Source organism: Macaca nemestrina, chromosome 19 (genome assembly GCF_043159975.1).
Source record: "Macaca nemestrina isolate mMacNem1 chromosome 19, mMacNem.hap1, whole genome shotgun sequence".
Lineage (NCBI taxonomy): Eukaryota > Metazoa > Chordata > Mammalia > Primates > Cercopithecidae > Macaca > Macaca nemestrina.
The window spans coordinates 64,509,018-64,535,278 of NC_092143.1; the positions used below are offsets into that span (position 1 = coordinate 64,509,018).

Consider the following 26,261-nt stretch of genomic DNA (forward strand, 5'->3'; position numbering starts at 1 on the left):
GTTGAAGCCCTCGATTTTATTTTTTATTTTATTGATTGAAGTTTTAGGCTCTAAGATTTCTGTCTGGTTCATTTTGGTGATATCTGTCTCAGTTGAATTTATCATTTAGACAATGAATTGCTTTCTTGATTTGATTGAATTGTCTGTTTGTATTCTCTTATATCCAAGTTTCCTTATGATCATCATTTTGAATTTATTTTCAGGCAATTTTTAAGTTTTTATTTCTTTGGGATCAGTTGTTGGAGAATTACTGCGTTTCTTTTGTAGCATTATGTTCCTTTGCTTTTTCATGTTTCTTGTGTTTGTGCCTCGATATCTGTGCATCTGGTGGTGCAGTCTTCCAAATGTTACAAAGTGGTTTTCATAAAGGAAGATTTTCACCTGTAGATGAACCTGAGGGTGCACATTGGGCAGGGTGCAGTGATTTTGGTTCTGTGTGGGTGCAGTGATGGAGTCTCTATGCAGCTTCTTCAGTTGTGATCAGTGTTAGCAATGATGGGAGGTTCCTCTGTCATCTAGTTTGCAGGAGTTTGTGGCAATTATGGTGGCCACCTACGTTATGGTGGCCACCCTAGCAAGGCTTTAGGGATTATCCTGTTCTTGTCTTTCTCATAGTGGTGAATCAGCTGAAAGAACCTCCTTGGTTCTGGGTCACATGGCTCACAGGCAGCCACAGCAGCACTGGGATCCAGGGCACAGGGGCTCAGAGCAGCTGTGAGTCTCAGTTCCTGCGGTTGGGGTCTTATAAAACTACTGTAGCACCAAGGACTTGAGGCATAGCCATTAGTGGATGCAATTCTACTAAGCTAGGATCTGTTGTTCTGAGACACACCTAGTAGCTTAGACCTAGGGGGCTGGGATATAGCTGTAGTGCTGACCTGTAAGGGCAGGGCATGGTACTCGTATGGCTCCAGGGAAGAAGTTCTCTGGAAGCTTCAGCCCTAGGGACAGCTGTAATTCATGATTCAGAAACAACAGGGCACATTAGCAGCTCAGGCTCCAAGGAATGAAGTACCATCCAGGGGTGAATCTGGGCCTGGGATAGTGGGATATGGCAGCATGTTAGGCTCTGTGAAGCCAGCTGCAGCAGGAGCAAAGACCCAAGAATGACAAGATGCCACTGTGGCTTGGACCCTAGTGGTTAGAGAGCAGCACAGTGATGACTCCATTCTCAGGAGAAGTGGGGTGCCTCAGCAGCTTGTACTAGGGGAGCTAGTCCAGTTCTAGGAGGCAGGGTGCTGCAGTTGTTTGTTCTGGAGGGTGGGTGGCACAGTTCAGCCAAGATTCTAATTCCCTGGAATGCAAGGCACTGCATGTGATTGGATCCAGAAAGTAGTGCTACATGGGCCAGTGGAGCTTCTGGATTCTTATGGTTTGAAGATGGTGACTGTCTGGTGTGTAGGAGGCATGAGGTCCCTGGGAATAGGGGTGCTGCCTCAGCTATGACACTGGAGGCATGACTGCTCTGGTAGTTTGAGGCTCTGTGTGCATGGGGGTAGGGCACATAAAGGGAGGGTCCACCAGTGACTGGGATGATGGGGAGGGACTGGCTCTGTGGAAGTTTAACCTTAGGGAGTTGGCGATAACTTGGTCTTGGGATGATGCACTGTCAGTGAGCATAATGCAATGGAAGCTGAGCCTCAGGGATGGAGGGATGCAAGGGCTACTTGTCCCTGAAGCAGGATGCACTCTAGCGGTGGCTCCAGTTCCAAAATGACACAGAGCAGTAGCAGCACTGACTACACAAGGGGAGACACAGCATTACTGGCTCCTTCTCAGAGGGTAGCTTGGCATGTAGACTCTGGGGAACTCCCTCGGCTGGGCTCCAACCTGTGAGAACTGCAGGTGTCTGCAGCAGTGGTAGGGGCTTCTGGGGTCCTCTTGCTTACCTTTTCTCCACGGACAGAAGTCCCTCCTGGTGCTGAGCTGATCTCAACCAGAGCAGTGCGTGGCGAAAGCAAGTTGTTTCCTGCCCTTCTCTATGCAGCATTCTAGATTTCTTGTTCTACAGGATTTCTGCTGCTGCTTTGCTATTATTTGGTACTCCTTTAGTTATGCTGGGCAAAATGTAGTTGTTTGTTCATTGTTTTGGGTTATTTCATATGGGAGAAGAGCACTAGAAGCTTCTAGTCAGCCCTTGTGCAGACATCACTGTCAATTCCGAATCTTCTGTGTAAGTATTTGATGACTGAATGCAATGAGATCATGTAATTATTAAATATAAGTTTGCGAAAGTGAGCACTATGATTTCTGTTTATCACCCAATTGTTCTTTTTATCTTCTATGGATAATCAAGACTGCCTGAAAGACAGGTTCATCTCTCCTCTTACCTCCCTGAACTGTTCCCCTCTTATTAACTCAATAATCCTTACATCTCCCTATAATAACCTACCATCTGCTTCTAGTTTTGGCCTCTTTCTAAGACTAAGTTGAAAATAATATCTGATTTCTCATACATTTGTTGTTGATAATAGATGAGTATGCCACCTTTTTTGTGAGAATAAGATATTGTGCTGAGAGCATGGTTTGTAAACAGGTATGACGAAGTCTCTCTATGTAACTGATTTGCAGTTTAATTAAAGAGAAGGGATGACTATAACAGTGGAACAGAATAAGTGACAAGTTGTATGTAGCCTTCTTCCCAACATGACATTCTCTATGTGGAGTTTGAGGGTTCAGATAAGGTAAGACTTAGATATGCTTTGCAGGAAGGATATAAGTACACCACTAATAGGTGTGATGGTACTTTAATAGTAATAACAATAATGATAGCTAGCATTGATTATTTTCTATGTGCAAGGCATTATATGAAGCATTCCATGACAATTATCCTATTAAATCTTCATCACATCTCTATGGTTTAAAATGAACTTTTATTATTACCCCCATTTTAGAGAGGAAAATATTGAGAGTTAGAGATGTATATAACCTTCCCATGATTACTTAGCTAATAAGTGGTGAAGATGAAATGGATATAAGCCCAAGATAATATGACCCCTAGATCTGTCTTAGTTGTAGGCAGGAGGACCTGCAAAGATAAATATGTCTTATTTGGATCCACTTACCATAATTTAGAATTGTTAGCTTTTAAATTATGCTCAAATTAGTGAGCAAATTTCCCTGGATTTCAGTATGATGGCTTTAAAATCAAGGAACTCTATATTTGGGTTTACTTAATGGGCTGATAAACTGCCAGGATTGTGAATTCATTGTTAAACATTAGCCTGGAAGTGAAAGATAAGAATGCACATGCTTTGTCTACAGATGGAGCAAGTTGTCATTCAAAGCTACAAAATATAGCTAAGGAGTTTAAGAACTGAGGGGAACATAAGTTCAAGACCCAAGAGGAGAACATGAGACCAGACAATATGCCAATTAATGGAATTAAACTGAAAAGATTTAAAATGAGGTCCCCTCAGGAGACAATGTAAAAGAAAAGGCAGTTAATTCAATAAGGACAAAAGGATAAGCGAGCTAACTGTGAGAGGATCAGAATATTTAAAGTTGATAGCGTCTTAAGAATTAAAGAACATTGGCTTGTGACTGCTGTGAATTTATTATGCCCCAGTGGTTCGGTCTAATTTGGTCCCCTTCATCCTCTGAACAAATATGCTCATCCTGAGATTCCAGGACAAAAGAAATAATCCTTTTCATTGCAGTCAAGCTATAAAAGTGATTATGATCAGCAGCCATTCACAGAGGAATAAATAAAGGAACCATCCATCATGCTAGTAAAGTTTTCTGTCCATCTGCCATGTTGCATTTCAAAGACTGTTTCACCACATTTTGGTTGTTTTCAAAGATATACTTTTAAAAAAATAAATTTTATATTTGAAAACTCCCCAGGACAGTGAGAGTTTAAGTGTACAAATGTAATTTATCTTGTGCTAAGCAGGTTTTAAAGTGCCGAAGGCATGGTAGGGGGTAGATAATAGGGTGCAATAAAGTGGATCTGTATGTCTCTGTAGCAAATAACTGAAAATATGAATTCAAGGAATTCTGTTATGGAATATATTCTCTAGAAAAGCAGTTGTGCAGTGCCGTTATTCAACCATGTATCAACAAATGTGCCTCTAAAGACCAACATCTAAAGACCACAGCAGGGAGCAGGTTTAAAGTGTTACACCAAGGCATCCAATCCTTTTAACCCAACTTTGGCAAATGCAAATGGGGAGCGACAGCATTGCCAAAGACATGCAATCAGTAGCAGCAAATAGTCTCTGAGGACAGAGGTATATAAACTTGAGGAACCATTTATGGGCTAGAATGGTTTTTGTCAATGGGTGTCAATGAGGCCAAAACAAGCACCATCATATTATGGAGCTTTCTCATGTGATATTTATACCTGGAGACTATCTCACTTTATCATTGTTCTGTAGCTAATAAGTCACATTGTTTTATCTTTTATGAAACCCTGGTTTACACAGATTTTATCATCTGAAAAATTCAGTATAAAACCATTACAACTTAGAGTATTTGGGGTGGATATTTTCTGGGGGGAGCTGTGAATGACCTAGATTATTTATCAAATCAACTCTACGTTTAAAATATTTGGGCAGGGTGGGGGTTCTCCTTCACTAAGCCTATGTATATGTACTATATAACTAAAATTAGTTTCTTAAAGGTAGCAACAAAAAATGCTGTTAGTTCATAATGAAGTATAGTAGTGCTTTACACCCTGTAGTAATTCTCTGTTGTAAAGCATTTCTTAACATATTTGGTTCAAAGTGGGGTTGGAGGATGGAGATTCTGCTCTATTAAACAGGCATTCCTGTGTCCCTTGTTTTTTGCTAGCTGTAGTTTAAGAAACTCAACATTCAGCTTACTGGTGCAAATATGTCATGACAGAATTTCTGCAACCCATCCATACTAATGAATTGTAGCACTTAACTAAGAATAAAAAAGGATACTAGTGGGGCTCCTGGAATTCCTAAGAGCTTCTTAAAGAGGCCCGTCTCAGGACACAGTAAGTCTGACATTGCCATAGATTTGCTCTCCTAGAACTTTTAATATACTTTTAATAAAAGTTATAAATATATACACAAAAGGCCAAGGATGAGAAGCTATAGGTAAACTTCCATAAACTATACCTGAAATTTGAATACACATTTGAAACGCATTTATGTTTGACATACAGCTCACTACTTTATGGCACAATCCATAGGTGAATGTCACTTTTCATATTACTTAATATTTGTTCCATTTCATGGATGGCACCAGATTAAGAATAGGACCTTTTTATAATATTGATCTATGGCAATATTTAGTCCAACACTTCTCTGCAATTCAGTGTCATGGCAGAAATGGATAATTAAAATAATCTTTATATTTGTGGAGGATAGATAGTAGGTACAAAAGAAAGAAAAAGTTAGAAGACATGATTCTTAAGAAGCCATAATACGCAGATATGGTCCCCTATGCTAAGTGCCAATAGAGAAGTAGGTGGAGAGGGAACTAACAATTTTATGAAGGCTTTAGACTTTAACTCAATGATCTTTTCACGGGGTGGGCTAGAATGTACCAGGAACCTTATAGATTTTAGGTAATTTAATTCCTAGTACAAATAATAGAAGTTCTAAAAGTGAGTGTTGAGAAGATAGAAAATTATTGTGGATTTGATTATTTGAAGAAGGTTTCATGGGGTAGCTGACCCTACAAATAGGTCTTACGAGACAAGACAGAATTAGTTGACGTTGGAAAAATGTGTGTGGTGGTTGTAGGGGAAGAAGTCATTTGAGATAGATTGATATAAGTAAGGCTAGGTGGGAGGAATTGGTGAACAGTATTTGGGGAATAAGGATTGTGACAGTTTTACTGTGCTTATCATTTGTCATTCCAGTGGCACTTCATTGATCCAAAGCCTATCAATAATTCATCTGACCTGTTTACTTTGATAGCCACAGAAAAACCTAAAGAGAGATCCTTTCATTTTTTTGAGATTAATGGAATCCAACAAATGATCATTCAACAGAGCTATGGCAGCTCCTTGTTCTGCAAATTGCAAATGTTGCAGCAAAGATATTCGGCCATTGTATGGTCACTATTGAAAGGTCAGTGTTCTCTTTTTATATTTAGAGCAGCCAAGGCTGCTTTAATTCCAGAGAAGGTGTCTAACTTATATTGTACCATGATTTGTTTAGTCAGCAAGAAATTATCTTCTAATATAGTTCTGAGATTGCTGACTGTGAAATCTATTCAACTGTAAAGACGCTACTGCTCCTTCAGCCAAAGAGAATTCTGTGCCATCCAATCATGTGCTTGAGAAAGTCGCTAGTCTCCCTATGAAGCACTCTTGAGCACCACGAGTGACGTGATCAGGCCAGGAGGAAAAGAAAGATCATTCTATAAAAAATAGGTATCAGAAAATTCAGACAAAGGGATCTGCAGCTTTTGTTTCTTCTCTTTTTGTTGTTGGAAATGAGGCCAGCATATGGCTGCATGGCATTGTTAAAGTGATGTAGAAGACCTGAGCTTTTCCAGTTTAGCACTGCAAACCTAGAATTTACAAATGCACCCTAAGTTTCTTCAGATTTTATTGTGGGTTTGATTATTTGGAGGAAATAAAGTAACTCTAGTCCCTAATTCAGAAGATGTTCTGGGCCCTTTCCTAAGAAATGTTAAGAATGCTTGGGGAGTACCTCGTGCAAACTGGGTGTCACTTGTCACCTCTCCCTCCAGACTGCCACCCCGGCATCTTCTTTCATTTCTTCCTGCTGTCTCCTGAACTGCTTCCTGTATTGCATGACTTTCCTTGGTCTGCTTTGCCCTACCTGCAGAGCTCCAGCTTACATTTCCCTAAGCCCCACTGAATTTAGACTTTTGTGTTCAAAAAGCTTTATAAGTGACTTGAGACTATCGTAAGAGAATTAACAAAAAGGCACAAGTCAGAATTCAGCTGCTCCTAGAGGGCCCCTAACCCATGCTTTGTCAAAGATGGAGAGATGTCATGCTAACTGTCTCTCTTGGGCCTCAGCATATTGGCACATTGCAGAGCCCCTCTCCTGCTTAGGTACACATGGTTTCTCTTTTCTTCTCACTTCTTAGTCTTTGGGCCCGCCAGCAAAGACTCCAAACTTTTCACATAGCTTAGGAATTTCTGCAGAAATTCAACCCCAATCCTTACCGTGAAAGAGACTTCTTTCATTATTTCTAGATAAATTCCTTTTAGTTATTTCCATCTCTTCCTCCGTCCAGAGTTTGGGGCCAAACAGCCCTGAAAGTATAATTCTTCTCCCCAAAATGCTGCCTCTGTGAGCTGAAGTGCAGAAATAGCTATTGGCATCTGTTGTCCAAAAGATCACCAGGATGGCTAAACAGTAGAAGAGAGCTTCATTGGTGACAATGGTTTCCAAGCTGGGAAAAGAAAGTCTCCAGTGTGGAACAAAGGTGCTCTCTCTTTCATAAGGGGAAGGACAGATTGGGTTTTATGCCTTACAGGGTCTGTATCATACATATTCAGCACGTTTGGGGAAAAAGCTATACATATTTATGAGGGGAGCTGAGCGCATGCATAATAGGTAAACATACATGTGACATATGTAACATACATCACGTGTTCACTTTACGGTGGGGTTTTAGCATTAAAATGAGGTGTGGTTTGTCTCTTTACATCAAAAGGTGAACCATAAGACAGACTGTCTGTGCACACGGCCAGGCACGGTGGTTCACACCAGTAATTGCAGCACTTTGGGAGGCTGAGGTAGGTGGTTCACTTGAGCTCAGTTCGAGACCAGCCTGGCCAACATGGTGAAACCCAATCTCTACTAAAAATACAAAAATTAGCGGGGTGTGGTGGCGGGTGTAATCCCTGCTACTCTGGAGGCTGAGGCAGGAGAATCATTTGAACCCAGGAGACGGAGGTTGCAAACCACCACCCCCTAAAATAAAAATCTTAGTTTTTATCCTAAAATGACTAACCTAAAAACAAAATAATATATGTATTTGGGAAAAGACAAAAACTTTTCAATTTTCTCTGTTATTATTACCTATATCATTGGTATTGATTCTTTTCTAAGTTTACTGCTTTCTAACTACATTTGTTACATTTAGTGATGAACATTGTAAAACTTCACATATGGGCATCAAGTCCAATAAATGATGTTATTTTGGTGATCTTGGGAGTAAGAAATCTCCCCCACTCCTTGTTTTTATAGCTGACCTTTTCGGAAAGAAATCCCTCTTGAAAAGTCCCACTTTAATTTGTTATATTTTTCAAACTAGACTGTCACATATGCTCTAATGACACAGTATTTCTTAAAGCCCCAGAATGAAACCAACACCATCTCTGTGATTTTTAACATTCCTCGTGTGGTCTTATACATTGAGTACAATCTTCATTAATAATATACTGTTTTGTACCTGTTTTCCTTTTAAGGGGGTTTGTACAATCAGGATGGATCTCTTGCTACGCATATCAATAAAAAATATCTTGGAAATTGCTCCATTAGATATTATTTCAATGGAAAAGATCTCCTTGGTGAGGAAGGTTAAATGAAATTCACAGAGAAGTTCTTTTGTGACTCCTAATATTGGGCTCAGTGGAGTTAAACACTTCGGTTACTTCATGAGAGCATTTAGTTTAGTGCTGAGCTGAAGTAAAGAAGTATGAAGCCTGGAAGATATACTTCTTCATTTATTTTGCATTTGCAGTATCCTCCCACACTGATAGTAGGGACAACTGGATGCAAGTCTGTTTCTGCCCCAAATCAATGATCTATCATTTGTCTTTTAATGTCTCTAATCCTTGGCACACATTTATAAAAGATGGATTATGCTTGTGGATGCTTAAAATTCTGTCTAGTCGCAAATCATATATATGATAATGGACTGTTATCCAGCATATATAAAGAGCTCTTATAACTCAATAACAAAATAAGAGGCGAAGAGGAAGGGCAGAGGGAAGGGGCGAGGCGTACCCAGCTCCTGGAAGGCAAGTATAATCATAGCAACCCTGAACAGGCTGTGGCAGGATCCCAGTCCCTTGCTGATCTGTGAGACATCAAACTTTGGGCACAACTAGTCACAAACGCAGCATTTCACGGAGACACTGTCACAATCACAAGGTTCCTGCTATCCGAATACAAATAGTGATGAAGGTAACACTGCTGCTTTGCTGCCAAACAGCATCTGCCATCATATTTCTTCTATCTCCAATTATAAAAGAGGTACATGCACTTAAAAAAAAAAAAAGACAAAGCATAAAGGTCTTTATAAACCGAAAATCTCCTCTTTCATCCGCTTCTCTCTACATTCACTTCTGTCTTGGAACTATTGTTAACAGGGAAATTAATCTCATATTGCATAAAGTCACTTACAAAGAAATTGGACTTCAAGATCATCCATTTTACTATTCTTGAAGAAAAAATCATGAAATTTAGGGCTGGGCCTGATGGGATTTGTAGTGGTCCTCTCTCTCACCTCGAAAGCTACCACTGCCTCCAGATGCTCTTAAGATGGTGAACTCTCTGCATTTCCACACCTGCAGCAGGAAGAATTGGGAAGAAGCAGACTTCCCCGTTCTGTGGTAGACATGTCTTGCAGAAAACGCAGATATCCAAATAACCAAGGAAAAGCGTGGGGAAGGAATGCAAAAGCTGTGCCAAACCATTCAGTGTTTGGCTGGTGCCCTGGGGTTCACATGCATTTCAAGAAGACTGAAGGGTACCAAAGCTGCAGCAAATTAACTAATTTCTGTCAGGCCTGCCTCTTAGTGGCAGAGTATGGCCCACCCATCCAGGTTCATGATGCAGGACTATCCTTAAAAGATGACATGCCAAAGTTGGAGGTCAGCAAAAGTACTCCATTCAGAATACGGAAAGAGAGGTTTCCAACTCCGATGGAACACAGCCGGTTGGTCTGCTGGGGAAAGCCACATCTAGCAATGATATGCTGAACAAACTGGCCCAGGCCATATCCTACCACCTAAGAAATAAGGCCCACATTTGCTCCTTCTGGATAAAAGGAGAGAGTGAGAGAAGAGAGGAGCGTCCATATAGACATGAGAGGCCTACACATCCAGATAATACCCTTGCTGATAAGAATATTAAAGACCAGTATTACAGAATCAATGACCCTGGAGCTGGAGCATAGAAGCTTCTAAGGCAGACTTTAAAAATGTGACATCTAGATCCACCAGAGGATAAGGCTATCACCTCACTATATGTTGATGGTCTGGAGGGTATTATTTCTGAGACCAAGCTAACAAATCATCTCTACCTATGTGGAGAGATCTGGACGATCACTGTGCAGAGACAGCAGTGTGCTTTTATTTTTATGTAATTATTTTTATTTTATTTTATTTCTTTTTTTTGAGACAGAGTTTCACTCTTTGTTGACCAGGCTGGAGTACAGTGGCATGATCTTGGCTCACTGCAACCTCTGCCTCCCAGGTTCAAGCGATTCTCCCGCCTCAGCCTCTCAAGTAGCTGGGGTTACAGGCATATGCCACCATGCCCAGCTAATTTTGTATTTTTAGTAGAGGTGGGATTGCACCATGTTGGTCAGGCTGGTCTCGAACTCCTGACCTCAGGTGATCTGCCCGCCTCGTCCTCCCAAGCTGCTGGGATTACAGGCACGAGCCACCACGCCTGGCCAGCAGTGTGCTGCTTTTCCACAGGGCAGGCTGCAGAAGTGGCTGCTGAGAAGTCAATTTAATAAACTGACTGTCAGTGGCTGCAGACTCAGTGTAAAATGGGGAAAATCCCAAGCAGCCAGAGGAAAAGAAAAAAAGGACAGAACCACAGACTCTGGGATCCAGCTAGAGCTCATTCCAGCTCTGCTAGGAGCTCCTTCTCCTCCTGCAGCAGCAGAAGATGCATCTGCCAACTCCTTCCACCTACTCTCAAGTGGCCCTCCAGCTATGGTGAACATTGCTCCACCTCCACCCCCAGGATTCGGGCTACACATATCCCACCCAACTGGACCACCTGCTCATTTCAGCAAGACTCCAGGATCAATCTACTGTCTCAGGACCACCCGAAGATGGGAGCTCACACCAGAAAACACAGCACTTCTGGCACGTTATCACCGCTCTGGACCTCTGAGAAAAAGGGGGCACTTAAAAATCTCAATCAATGAATCTCGGAATGAATATACTTTTTTATTTCTTTGTAGCTTCCATGGCATCTGAATGTGTTAAGATGTGTACAGGTAAGAAATGAGAGTCATGCTTTTCTATGCATATTCAAAGCATCGGTGGACCTCAAATAAACTGCCATCAAAACATCTGGCTGCTATGATAGCCTGACTAATAAAACCTACTCCCTGTTCCCCCCACCTCTGTGGTCAACAAAGGGCTGGGTGAATTGAATGATCCAACAGAGTTCCCATCCCATGTACACGTTCATTTTGTCTCTTTTTAAGGGGGATCGGGGAATTCATCTGCAGTAAAAAAGCTTTTAAACATTCATAATAATAATAAAATGAGAACCTAATTTTAAAATGGGCAAAGTATCTGAATAGATATATCTCAAAGAATACATACAAATGATGAAATATGTATCGCTAATAGTGCTCAACATTTTCAGTCACTAGGGAAATGCAAATCCAAATTACAATGAGATACCACTTCACATCCCCTAGGATGGCTATAATCAAAAAGACAAACAATAGCAAGTGCTGACCAGGACATGGAGAAATTGGAATTCTTGTACAATTGCTAGTGAGAATGTAAATTTGCAGCCAGTTCAGAAACAGTTTTGCAACGTCTCAAAATGTTAAACCTGAAGTTATCACATGACCTAACAATTCAATTTCTGTGTATATATACCCAAGGGAACGGAAAACACACAGCCATACAAATGCTTGGACATGAGTGTTCAGAGCAGCATTATTCTTAATAGCCAAACGTGGAAGCAAGTCAATTATTCATATTCATAAGTGGATGAACAAAATGTGATATATCCAGAAAATGTAATCCTATTCACCTATGAAAAGGAATGAAGTACTGATGCATGTGAAAATATGGATGAACCTTGAAAACACTATGCTAAGTCAAAGAAGCCAGTCACAACTTGTATGATTATATTTATATAAAATATCCAGAATAGGTAAATCAATTAAGGCAGAAATTAGATTAGTCATTGCCTGGGTCTGGGTAGAAGAGTAGGAGGGTAGGTTTGGGAATGATTGTTAATGAGCATTAAGTTTCTTTTGAAGTGGGTAAAATGTTCTAAAACTGATTTTTTAACTACTGGATTTTGACAGTTCTTTTCATATTCTAGATACAATTCCTATGTCAGATAGGTTGTTTGCAAATATTTTCACCCAGTTTGTAGCTTGTTTTTATTTATCTGCTTATCAGGGTCTATGTGGAGCAATAGTTTTTAATTTTAATGAGATTTACTTTATCAATTTATCAGTTTTTGCTTTTATGAATTATGCTTTTGGTGTCAAGTTTAAGAACTCTGACTAGCTTAGTCCTGAAGCATTTTCCTATATTTTTTTCTAAAACTATTATAATGTTATGTTTTACATTGGGTATGTCATCCATTTTGAGTTAATTTTCATATAAGAAAGTGAGGTTTAGGTCAAAATTCATTTTCTTTTTGCCTGCCTGTAATAGCTCCAGCATCATTTGTTAAAAAGACTATCCCCCATTGAATTGCTTTTGCACCTTTGTCGAAAATCTAAAATAACTTCAGCATATTGGTATAGGTCTATTTCTGAGTTTTCTTTTCTCATCTGTTGATCAGTGTGTCTATGATAGGTGTTGATTTTACTGTAGCTATACATAAGCCTTTTCATCAGGTAGAGTTATATTTACCACTGTATTCTCTTTTTCCAAAATTATTTTAGCTATTCTAGCTCCAGTGCCTTTATATATAAATTTTAGACTAAGATTGTTGTGTTGTGCCAAAAACCACCGGTTTCAAATTTAATAGGTATTTCATTCAACCTATAGATCAACTTTGGGACAATTGGTACCTTTACTATGTTAATTTGTCCAATCCATTAACTTTGTATGAGTTTCTATTTATTTAGATCTTTGATTTGTTTCATTTGCATTTTGTAATTTTTGGAATTCAGATTTTGTATATGTTCTATTAGATTTACATCAAATATTTTATTTTAGAGCAATTATAAATCATACTATATTTTAAATGTCCAAATGTTCATTGCTAGTTTACAGAAATGCTATTAATTTTTTTAGGATGAACTTCTATCCTTTGCTTTTGGTGAACTCATCGGTTCTAAGAGGTGTTTTGTAGATTCCTTGGGATTTCCTACATAGACAATCATGTCATCTGCAAATAACAACAGTTTTGTTTCTTCCTTCTCAATATGGATGCCTTTTTCTTTTCTTTTCTCTCTTTTTTTTCCTTATTGTGCTGTCTACAACTTCCAATACTTAGAATGATGAGAGCAGACATTCTTCCATTCTACCTACCTAATTTTAAGGAAAAAACCATTCAGTCTTTTACCATTAAGTATGATGTTCGCTGCAGGGTTTTTGTATAGGGCTTTTTTCAACTTAAAAATGTTTCCCTCTATTTCTAGTTTTCTGAGAGCTTTTATCATGAAGGAGTGCTGGATTTTGTCAAATGCTTTTTCTGCATCAGTTGATATGATTACATGATTTATGATTTTTTCTTTAGCCTGTTGATATGGTGGATTAGATTAATTGATTTTTTAATGTTGAATCAGCTTTGCATACCTAGAATAAATCCCACTTGATCTTTGTGTATAATTATTTTTATATATTGCTGGATTTGATTTGCTAATATTTACTTGAGAATCTAAATTCATGAGAGATACTCATTTGTAGCCATCTTTCTTTTTTCCTTTATTACTTTTTTAAAGCTATCTTTATCTGATTGTCTAATTTTAGTATCAGCAAAATGCTAGCCTCACAAAATGAGTTGGGAAGTGTTTAGTCCACTTCTATTTCTGGGAGAGAGTGTATAAAATTTATGTTAATGCCTCTTTAAATGTTTAGCAGAATTATCAAGTGGTGCCATCTGGGCCTGGAAATTCCTTTTTAGGTGCTTTTTAATTTTAAATTTAATCTTCAATGGTTGTAGGGTCATTCATGTTATCAATTTCACTTTGATTGTCTTGGTATGGTCATTTATACAATGATCATGATATATACATTTCAGTACAGTTTCTACTCAGTTTCCCTACAGAGGCCTTTTTACCTTTAGATCTAACACACAGTTGTTAGGGTTCCCTAGGTCCAGGAATCCAGGTACAAAGAAAGCACTTACAGCCATTGTTTTCTGCTTCTGTGGCCCTCTGGTGAACTTTGCACTACTCACTCGTTCCAGTATGAGGTGTATAGGCATGATGGCCATAGTTTTCAAATCTCTGTACCAGTAGGCACAGTTGGCCTTTAGAGCCTTTTTTCTTTCAAATTTTCAGATGTCTCAGAAATCTTTTTATGCAACTTTAATGTGTTATAACTTCATAGAACATAGTAGACTGCAAAACAAGTAATGGGAGATATCTCAGGCAGCGCTTTTACATTGGTCTATAAGGAGCTATTTTCCCTAAATTAAGGGAATCCTTAAAAAATTATAGCAGATCAGCATGAATATGTGCACCAGTGTTCAGACTGATACAAATAGTGCGTTTTGAAAGACTGTTTGAAATGAATTTGAAGGACATTTCATATCCATGCTCAACTGTAGGCATAAATCACATTTTAAAAATAAATGTATTAAAATTTTGTTCTCTACTATGTCATTAATAATGCACTTTCAGCTGGTTTAGCCACCAAGTGCTAACCGCATTTTGTTCCACAAAAAATAGCAACTTTTTTCAACATGAATTATTTTTAATATAAATATCAAAGATTTTAAAAATATACTATTATAGACCAAGAAATAAGAATGCATTTCACTAACCCTCTTGTATCTAATACGTAAGAATGTCCAAAATGGTGACTCTGCCACAAAAAAGACTCCAAATATTTGCCTGTGGAAAATATTATTTCAGAGACTGAGAATCATAGTAACACGCAAATTTCCAACAGGTTCATGGGCGTTCCCTACTCCGCATACGTATTAGGCCATCCTCACAGTACACTGTTTGGCCACCTGCAGTGTCTCCAGCTCTGGTTCTTTATCTTGCCACAGAGTGTAAGGAATCGGATCCATAAAGAGAGAATTGCAAAAAAAAGATATTGCATGTAATATCTTTGTGAGTTGAAAATGATTAAGACAGCATAAAGTATTCCCTCTTTAAGAGATGTTTACATTTTAAGACAGAGCAAAGTGTCCATTTGGTATAACCAAAAAATAAAGGAATATACTTTTGACATTTTAAACATCAGATAAGTAGGTCACTGTTACAGCAAAGGAACCCTCCAGTGGGTTTGAAATGATATGTATGACTTCCCCCACACAAGGCCAGCCCTAACCCTTCACCACTATGAATGGACTAATCATTTTTGCACCAACGATCCTGGGAAATATACCTTACTAAAATCAAAACACCAAACTACATAGAGTTTAATCCACCATGACAGTGAAGAATCATCATTAGCGTTTAGGCAAACAACCAGTTTTTGCTTACTGTTAGAATGGTTTAAAACTGCTTATGGTAAGGATAGTTCAATTTTATCCATTTTGTTGGTATGTTGCGAAGAGCTAAGAAAATTGTTTTGTTCTACTCCTCAGGCTATGTCCTCTGCCCGTGGTTTGAAGTAAGACTTCCTCCTCTGGCATTGTTAGAAATTATATTCAGAATAGGGGACAAACTACTCGGGCTCTCTTTCTATGTCAGGGGTTTACCATCTAAAAAGCAGCATTGAAATGATTTAATGGGCTCTCATTTTTCCCAACAGTCAGCCCTCTACAAAGTCAGGATTCATTCCTTCCTTGGGGGTTTGCATGGCTTTTGGCCGTGGATCTGGCTCCTAGGAACTTGTCCAACGTGATTCATGGTGTTTAGTTATGCAGCTCTCATAATTGGGTGATTCCTTTCTCCAGATGCACATGTAACTCCCATTAGTGTCACTGAGGCTAAAGCTCATATTTCAAGGGAATCTGAAATTTGACAAGGGTGAAAGGACTTTTTAGTTTTTCCTGCTTTGATTTAGGCCTTGTCTGGTGATTTTGATACCTCTGATGGTTTTTCTTTTCTTCCAATTTGTTAATATGTTACAGAAAATTAACTGTCTGGAAAACAAAGCAAGCAGGGGTTTCTCTCTCTCTCTCTCTCTCTCTCTCTCTCTCTCTCTCTCTCTCTCTCTCTCTCTCTCTCTCTCTCTCCCCCCTTTGTCTGCCTCTCTCTCCTTCTCTCCCTCCCTCTCTCTTTCTCTTTCTCCCTCTCTGTTAGAGCATTGATTTTTTTTGAGTTAATTTCTTTCTTATTGTTCTTTAGGTCAGCATCTTCACTATTTCTTAGTTCTGTTCCTCATTCAGACTCTCACTCCTAGAGAAAATATTTCTATGATTTACAGTTTATTCTGTCCAATTTATTTTTAAATGACTCAATTCTGTCTTTTGATATAACACAAAGTTCTTAAACCTTTAGAGAGGCAATCTATTTTATTTAGTTTATATTAACCTCAAAACTATCAGGTAAAGGTTCAAAAAAGTTAGTCTCAATGTCATAAAAATTTTATCTGGACTCAAAAATTAAACTGTAATTTTGACATCATTAGGTTCTCATACCTTGTGAAATCACAACTTTCAATTTAAAACAGTCAAACATATAAATTCTCTACTTTTCCAAGCCTCTTAGCTTTTAACTAAAGACATGAAAGTCACTGGAGCCCGGCTTCTTAACCCAACTTCTATGGAATCTATATGACTTCATGGATAAACTTCAGAGGATTTGGAGAATTTCATAAAATTGTTCATTTCTGTTTTTGTGAATTTTTCCAGGGAGAAGATTCAAACCTTTCAAATGAATTCATAACCTTAAAAAATCTATTAACCATCCATTAGAAATGCATTCCAACTTTCTTAGGAAGATAGCCTCAATTCTAATTTTCCTGAAAAGTGAATGACACCTAAAGAAAGTGATGAATTTTAAAAGTTCTCTCCATCCTACCTCATGCTTTTGCCTCCTGGTGAGCTACCTCTATACCCTTTAACAGAGACCCAGCAATTACCACTTCCCTCAACTATTAGTTCATGGTTAATAGGATTCATTGGAATGTCTCCTCATGTCAAGATACCAAGACTGTAACCCCTTGTTCTTGTCTGCCAAATGATTAGAGGTTCAGCAAATTCATCGAGGCATGGCCTCGATGACCTATAACAAGGCAATCAAAGTTCACTCAATTCAGTTCACTCTGAGATGCCTTATTATAGTTTCATTATTATGCATTTAGGCAAAATAGGGTTATTTAAATACAACTTGTGCTGTGGGTGAACACAAAATTTATATAGTGAAACTAAATACTATGAATTATAGTTTTCCTTATTTTCCAAAAACTCATTACACCCATATCTCTGTCAGTTACGATCTGGTAATTTAAATTTGGGGGTCCACACTGATGGTCAGTAACAGTTCATTAGACAGCCTGACTAGGCTAGTGACTCAAGACACTGCTGATTTTCTAGGTTTTCATATGTTTCATTTGCTCTGTTATTTGTGTTTCAGAAAATTGGCAGACTCTTTGCAATTCACTTGTTATTTAATTAATCCCTTATGAAGTCAGTTTCTCTTATGAATTCTCTGAATTCTCTCTCCTTCATACTTTCCACACTTTTTTTCTTGCTCTCTACAAACTGGCTATTGTTTCCTCTAATATTTGTTCTCTGCTTCTGGACCCCAGGCCTTCAGAAGGGCTCTCAGTTGTTGGCTCTCTTTGTTTGTGTCCTTCCCAATGAACCACTGACTTCATACTTTTGAGGCTGTTATCATTCACTAGGTATTACTCACTGTAGCTCATGATTTTCCATTTTGTTGGTAACTGCTGATTGGTTCTTCCTGGTAGGATAAGCTATTTCTGTATTTGTTGCTTCTTTTAAGCACTCTGAGATCTGCAGAGCTATTATATCCTTCGAAGATATCTACCACACCTTCCAGTTCCTGTTTGTATGCGTTTGTGTATGTTTAGTCAATTCAACAGACACTAATGTGTTAGGTATTGTGCAAGCTTCAAAACATAGAAACTTATGTGTGTGATATAGTTCGAATCTGTGTCCCCACCCAAATCTCATGTAGAATTGTAATCACCAGTGTTGGAGGAGGGGCCTGGTAGGAGGTGACTGAATCATGGGGGTGGATTTCTCCCCTTGCTGTTCTCGTGATAGTGAGTGAGTTCTCACGAGATCTGGTTGTTTAAAAATGTGTAGTACTTCTCCCTTTACTCTCTTCCTCCTCCTTTAGCCCTGTAAGAAGTGCCTGCTTCCCTTTCCACCATAATTGAAAGTTTCCTGAGGCCTCCCCAGCCATGCTTCCTGTACAGCCTGCAGAACCATGAGCCAACTAAACCTCCTTTCTTTATAAATTACCCAGTCCCATTCTCAGATATTTCTATATAGCAGTGCAAGAATGGACTAATACAATGTGTCGTGGTTCCTGCCCTCAAAAGGGCTTACCATTTAACTGGAGAATAACTTTGCCCTTAACCTTTTACTGAACAAGGCATTTAGATTACATTTGCACCTTCCAGCACTAGTTAATCACTTTATTTTTTTTTTCAGAGTTTTGACACTGTTTATGTTTAGTATGCCACCTGAAATTACCACCCATTATGCTTGCGATGGACGAACTTTCTTTTTTCTTCTGTGTTGCATTTTTATAGCTACAACTCTGGACACCTGTTTTCATTCCTGTTGTTTCCTCGGGGACTTATTCTTCCTGGCTTTCTTATTTTGTCAGAGTCCTGCAAGGCATTCTTCAACCTTTTTTACCTTTTTGCCATTTCTTCCATCAAAGACACCAGCTTGCATTTATAGCATGTGACATTGATGAGAGCCTCAGAGAGAAAAACAAGCGTAGAGCTGCGACTGCCTGTTACTGCCGTCATTCTGTTCCCCTGTGCTCATCCCTCCTGGGAAAAAAAGGAGAGACACGGTTCTTTGTAACTCCCACAGAAATTTTTCCTATAAATGTTTGAAGCAAACTGCCTTTTGGCAGTGTCTGTTTATCTCTGGGCACCTGGGACCACTCTCTTGAAATCAGTCTGGACACTAGCTTCTATTTCTTCCCATTGAGGCTTTATTATTCTGCTAAAATGATAGCCCGAATTACTAATTTATATCCTAGGTGTCTGTCTTCTTCAGATACCAAATAGACAAGGAGCTTTTGCTCAAATGTTCGAGAAACATTTATTCACCTACTGAATTAGAGTTCTCTAAAGGGACAGAACTAATGGGAAAGATGAATTTATGAAGGGGAATTTATTAGGAGAATTAACTCACACACAATCACAAGGTGAAGTCCCACAATAGGGCATCTGCAAGCTGAGAAGCCAGGAAGATAGTCTGGGTCCCAAAACCTCAAAAGTAGAGAAGCCGATAGTGCAGCCTTCAGTCTGTGGCCAAAGTCCCAAGAGCCCCTGGCAAATCACTGGGGTAAGTCCAAGAGTCCAACAGCTGAAGAACTTGGAGTCTGATGTTTGAGGGCTGGAAGCATTGAGAATGGGAGAAAGATGGAGGCCAGAAGACTCAGTCAGTCTAGTCCTTCCACATTCTTCTGCCTGCTTTTATCCTAGCCATGCTGGGATAATGAGAAGTATTTATCCTTGTTGTCACAAGGGTTAAATAAACTATAGGATGGAATGCAAAGCACTTGGCTTAAAATATAGTAGATGTTCAATAAAATATTTGTTGAATGAACACATGAACAAATGTCATGAACGATAGCCTGGGGAGCCTATAACATATGGCAGTGTTTTGGGTATCACCATAATAGGGGTTTGAATCACAGCTCTCCCATTTACTACATTTGTGATCACAGGTGAACAACTTTTCTGCTCTTCAAATTCCTTCTCTATGAAGTGGCACAATAAAACTTACTCCACAGGTATGTCAGAAGAATAGATAGAATGAGATAATGTGCATAAATCAGTTGTAATGCATAGAATACAAGGAGTATTCAACAAATAATGGTTTTGATATCATGTAGATTTTCCTAAGATTTTAAAATGTTTAAAGTGGTAAAATCTTTCAACTGGAAAACCAGGAACTCATTGTCTGTCTTCCATTGCAACAGTTCTCCAGAATATACGAGGCTAAAAGATAGTCGTGTATGTAGAATTCACAGTATTTTCTTTTTTCTTTTTTTTTTTTTTTAATTTATTTATTATTATTATACTTTAAGTTGTAGGGTACATGTGCATAACGTGCAGGATTGTTACATATGTATACTTGTGCCATGTTGGTGTGCTGCACCCATCAACTCGTCATTTACATCAGGTATAACTCCCAGTGCAATCCCTCCCCCCTCCCCCTCCCCATGATAGGCCCCGGTGTGTGGTGTTCCCCTTCCTGAGTCCAAGTGATCTCATTGTTCAGTTCCCACCTATGAGTGAGAACATGCGGTGTTTGGTTTTCTGTTCTTGTGATAGTTTGCTAAGAATGATGGTTTCCAGCTGCATCCATGTCCCTACAAAGGACACAAACTCATCCTTTTTGATGGCTGCATAGTATTCCATGGTGTATATGTGCCACATTTTCTTAATCCAATCTGTCACTGATGGACATTTGGGTTGATTCCAAGTCTTTGCTATTGTGAATAGTGCTGCAATAAACATACGTGTGCATGTGTCTTTATAGCAGCATAATTTATAATCCTTTGGGTATATCCCCAGTAATGGGATGGCTGGGTCATATGGTACATCTAGTTCTAGATCCTTGAGGAATCGCCATACTGTTTTCCATAATGGTTGAACTAGTTTACAATCCCACCAACAGTGTAAAAGTGTTCCTATTTCTCCACATCCTCTCCAGCACCTGTTGTTTCCTGACTTTTTAATGATCGCCATTCTAACTGGTGTGAGATGGTATCTCATTGTGGTTTTGATTTGCATTTCTTTGATGGCCAGTGATGATGAGCATTTTTTCATGTGTCTGTTGGCTGTATGAATGTCTTCTTTTGAGAAATGTCTGTTCATATCCTTTGCCCACTTTTTGATGGGGTTGTTTGTTTTTTTCTTGTAAATTTGTTTGAGTTCTTTGTAGGTTCTGGATATTAGCCCTTTGTCAGATGAGTAGATTGCAAAAATTTTCTCCCATTCTGTAGGTTGCCTGTTTGCTCTGATGGTAGTTTCTTTTGCTGTGCAGAAGCTCTTTAGTTTAATGAGATCCCATTTGTCAATTTTGGCTTTTGCTGCCGTTGCTTTTGGTGTTTTAGACATGAAGTCTTTGCCCATGCCTATGTCCTGAATGGTACTACCTAGGTTTTCCTCTAGGATTTTTATGGTATTAGGTCTAACATTTAAGTCTCTAATCCATCTTGAATTAATTTTCGTATAAGGAGTAAGGAAAGGATCCAGTTTCAGCTTTCTACTTATGGCTAGCCAATTTTCCCAGCACCATTTATTAAATAGGGAATCCTTTCCCCATTTCTTGTTTTTCTCAGGTTTGTCAAAGATCAGATGGCTGTAGATGTGTGGTATTATTTCTGAGGACTCTGTTCTGTTCCATTGGTCTATATCTCTGTTTTGGTACCAGTACCATGCTGTTTTGGTTACTGTAGCCTTGTAGTATAGTTTGAAGTCAGGTAGCGTGATGCCTCCAGCTTTGTTCTTTTGACTTAGGATTGTCTTGGAGATGCGGGCTCTTTTTTGGTTCCATATGAACTTTAAAGCAGTTTCTTCCAATTCTGTGAAGAAACTCATTGGTAGCTTGATGGGGATGGCATTGAATCTATAAATTACCTTGGGCAGTATGGCCATTTTCACGATATTGATTCTTCCTATCCATGAGCATGGTATGTTCTTCCATTTGTTTGTGTCCTCTTTTATTTCACTGAGCAGTGGTTTGTAGTTCTCCTTGAAGAGGTCCTTTACATCCCTTGTAAGTTGGATTCCTAGGTATTTTATTCTCTTTGAAGCAATTGTGAATGGAAGTTCCTTCATGATTTGGCTCTCTGTTTGTCTGTTACTGGTATATAAGAATGCTTGTGATTTTTGCACATTAATTTTGTATCCTGAGACTTTGCTGAAGTTGCTTATCAGCTTAAGGAGATTTTGGGCTGAGACAATGGGGTTTTCTAAATATACAATCATGTCATCTGCAAACAGGGACAGTTTGACTTCTTCTTTTCCTAACTGAATACCCTTGATTTCTTTCTCTTGCCTAATTGCCCTAGCCAGAACTTCCAACACTATGTTGAATAGGAGTGGTGAGAGAGGGCATCCCTGTCTTGTGCCAGTTTTCAAAGGGAATTTTTCCAGTTTTTGCCCATTCAGTATGATATTGGCTGTGGGTTTGTCATAAATAGCTCTTATGATTTTGAGGTACGTTCCATCAATACCGAATTTATTGAGCGTTTTTAGCATGAAGGGCTGTTGAATTTTGTCAAAAGCCTTTTCTGCATCAATTGAGATAATCATGTGGTTCTTGTCTTTGGTTCTGTTTATATGCTGGATTATGTTTATTGATTTGCGAATGTTGAACCAGCCTTGCATCCCAGGGATGAAGCCCACTTGATCATGGTGGATAAGCTTTTTGATGTGTTGCTGAATCCGGTTTGCCAGTATTTTATTGAGGATTTTTGCATCGATGTTCATCAGGGATATTGGTCTAAAATTCTCTTTTTTTGTTGTGTCTCTGCCAGGCTTTGGTATCAGGATGATGTTGGCCTCATAAAATGAGTTAGGGAGGATTCCCTCTTTTTCTATTGATTGGAATAGTTTCAGAAGGAATGGTACCAACTCCTCCTTGTATCTCTGGTAGAATTCAGCTGTGAATCCATCTGGTCCTGGACTTTTTTTGGTTGGTAGGCTATTAATTATTGCCTCAATTTCAGAGCCTGCTATTGATCTATTCAGGGCAGGCCAACATTCAAATCCAGGAAATACAGAGAACGCCACAAAGATACTCCTCGAGAAGAGCAACTCCAAGACACATAATTGCCAGATTCACCAAAGTTGAAATGAAGGAAAAAATCTTAAGGGCAGCCAGAGAGAAAGGTCGGGTTACCCACAAAGGGAAACCCATCAGACTAACAGCAGATCTCTCGGCAGAAACTCTCCAAGCCAGAAGAGAGTGGGGGCCAATATTCAACATTCTTAAAGAAAAGAATTTTAAACCCAGAATTTAATATCCAGCCAAACTAAGTTTCATAAGTGAAGGAGAAATAAAATCCTTTACAGATAAGCAAATGCTTAGGGATTTTGTCACCACTAGACCTGCCTTACAAGAGACCCTGAAGGAAGCACTAAACATGGAAAGGAACAACCGGTACCAGCCATTGCAAAAACATGCCAAAATGTAAAGACCATCGAGGCTAGGAAGAAACTGCATCAACTAACGAGCAAAATAACCAGTTAATATCATAATGGCAGGATCAAGTTCACACATAACAATCTTAACCTTAAATGTAAATGGACTAAATGCTCCAATTAAAAGACACAGACTGGCAAACTGGATAAAGAGTCAAGACCCATCAGTCTGCTGTATTCAGGAGACCCATCTCACACGCAGAGACATACATAGGCTCAAAATAAAGGGATGGAGGAAGATTTACCAAGCAAATGGAGAACAAAAAAAAGCGGGGGTTGCAATACTAGTCTCTGATAAAACAGACTTTAAACCATCAAAGATCAAAAGAGACAAAGAAGGCCATTACATAATGGTAAAGGGATCAATTCAACAAGAAGAGCTAACTATCCTAAATATATATGCACCCAATACAGGAGCACCCAGATTCATAAAGCAAGTCCTTAGAGACTTACAAAGAGACTTAGACTCCCATACAATAATAATGGGAGACTTCAACACTCCACTGTCAACATTAGACAGATCAACGAGACAGAAAGTTAACAAGGATATCCAGGAATTGAACTCATCTCTGCAGCAAGCAGACCTAATAGACATCTATAGAACTCTCCACCCCAAATCAACAGAATATACATTCTTCTCAGCACCACATCGTACTTACTCCAAAATCGACCACGTAATTGGAAGTAAAGCACTCCTCAGCAAATGTACAAGAACAGAAATTATAACAAACTGTCTCTCAGACCACAGTGCAATCAAACTAGAACTCAGGACTAAGAAACTCAATCAAAACCGCTCAACTACATGGAAACTGAACAACCTGCTCCTGAATGACTACTGGGTACATAACGAAATGAAGGCAGAAATAAAGATGTTCTTTGAAACCAATGAGAACAAAGATACAACATACCAGAATCTCTGGGACACATTTAAAGCAGTGTGTAGAGGGAAATTTATAGCACTAAATGCCCACAAGAGAAAGCAGGAAAGATCTAAAATTGACACTCTAACATCGCAATTAAAAGAACTAGAGAAGCAAGGGCAAACACATTCGAAAGCTAGCAGAAGGCTAGAAATAACTAAGATCAGAGCAGAACTGAAGGAGATAGAGACACAAAAAACTCTCCAAAAAATCAATGAATCCAGGAGTTGGTTTTTTGAAAAGATCAACAAAATTGACAGACCACTAGCAAGACTAATAAAGAAGAAAAGAGAGAAGAATCAAATCGATGCAATTAAAAATGATAAAGGGGATATCACCACCGACCCCACAGAAATACAAACTACCATCAGAGAATACTATAAACACCTCTACGCAAATAAACTGGAAAATCTAGAAGAAATGGATAATTTCCTGGACACTTACACTCTTCCAAGACTAAACCAGGAAGAATTCACAGTATTTTCAAAGGAAATTGGTTATTTTTAGGATTCACTTTTCATAATACCCCAACATCTAGTACATTTCATCTTACCTTAATATTCATTTACCCTATGGAATTTGTTTGCATTATATATGATGCTCATAATCTTGGTTAGATTTTCAAAAGTAGACATAAATTTTTGAGGAGTTAGTCTCACTTTTTCCAAACATTATAAATTCCTAAACTTATATATGGCCTTCTTCTGGGCATTTCATATTTTCCTTTCAATTTGGATTCCCTAGATTGGTATTTATACCAGAGGTGCTACTTTCCATTTAAATTATTTCTGTAAGCACTAGAACTCCATCATGTAAATCTATTATATTTCACCAACATTTCAGATCTCTCGTGTGAGCTCCATGGGTAGAAGGTGCTGTGTTATTTACTGATAAAACCCTAGACCCAGAACAATGCCAGACACGTCATAGATGGCTAAAAATATGTTTGTCGAATTAAAGAATGAACGGATTTACAGAAAAGGAATATGCTCTTATTTTTTTAGCTCTTTGCAATTATATAATACATATTTATGAACTATAGAGGTTTTCTTATACTTTTATTAAGCATTTCTAATAAGTCTTTACTAAATAATTTGCATATGTAGCTAAGTTATTTAAATAACAATAGTCTGGACCATTGCTTTTCCTTAGCTACCTCTTTTTCTGTTTCCTGTTATCTGCTTGTCTAGAGCATTCAAGGGTTTGCATAGCTTTTTTACTAAAATATAAAGAATTTCATTAGGAAACAAATCATTAGAATGTAATCCATTAATTTTTTGAGTTGTATTACTAGCGATATAATAAAATGAATTTGTACTTTTAGTAGAGGAACTCTATTCCTATTAATGTCCTCACCATTAGAAGAGCACAGCGTTTGTTAGAAAATCCCATTCGAAAATAACGGGTAATATTAGTGAAGATTTAAAAATGTATTTTATTGATGTGGTGGTTCATTTTATATCCCCACTTGACTGGATGCCCAGATAGTTGGTAAAATATTATGCATTATTTCTGGTTATGTCTGAGGATATTTCTGGAAGGGATTAGTATTTGAATCACCATACTGAATAAAGAAAATTCACCATTTACTGGTACAGGTGGACATCATATAATCTGCTGAGGACCCGTATAGAACAAAATCCAACCTTTAGAAAAATGGTTTTCTCTCTCTCTGTCTTCTTGAACCGGGACATCCATCCTCTCCTGCCATGGGACATTGAAGTTCCACCCACCATATCTATCAAAGCAGAATCTCGGGAAGGGAGATGGGTAAAGGGAGCTGTGGAATCAGTGTTATCATTTGTTTTCATCTGAAAGCTGAAATTCAATGTACTTTATAATTTTCACATATAGCAAAGTGCACTGATCTTTAGTGTGTAACTAGGTGAGTGCTGACAAATGTTTACCAATGGTTTTTCTATTTTGTGTAGCCAGTCATTTTAGTTGTAGCTGTTTTTTCCCCAACCTGTGGATTGCATTTTTATATT

At 38.6% G+C, this 26,261-nt stretch overlaps 1 pseudogene; it reads left to right on the forward strand.

Moving 5' to 3' along the window:
* Positions 1-1,683: 1,683 nt before the first annotated feature.
* Positions 1,684-11,116, forward strand: LOC139360016 (pre-mRNA-splicing factor RBM22-like; annotated as a pseudogene).
* The last annotated feature ends 15,145 nt before the right edge of the window (positions 11,117-26,261 follow it).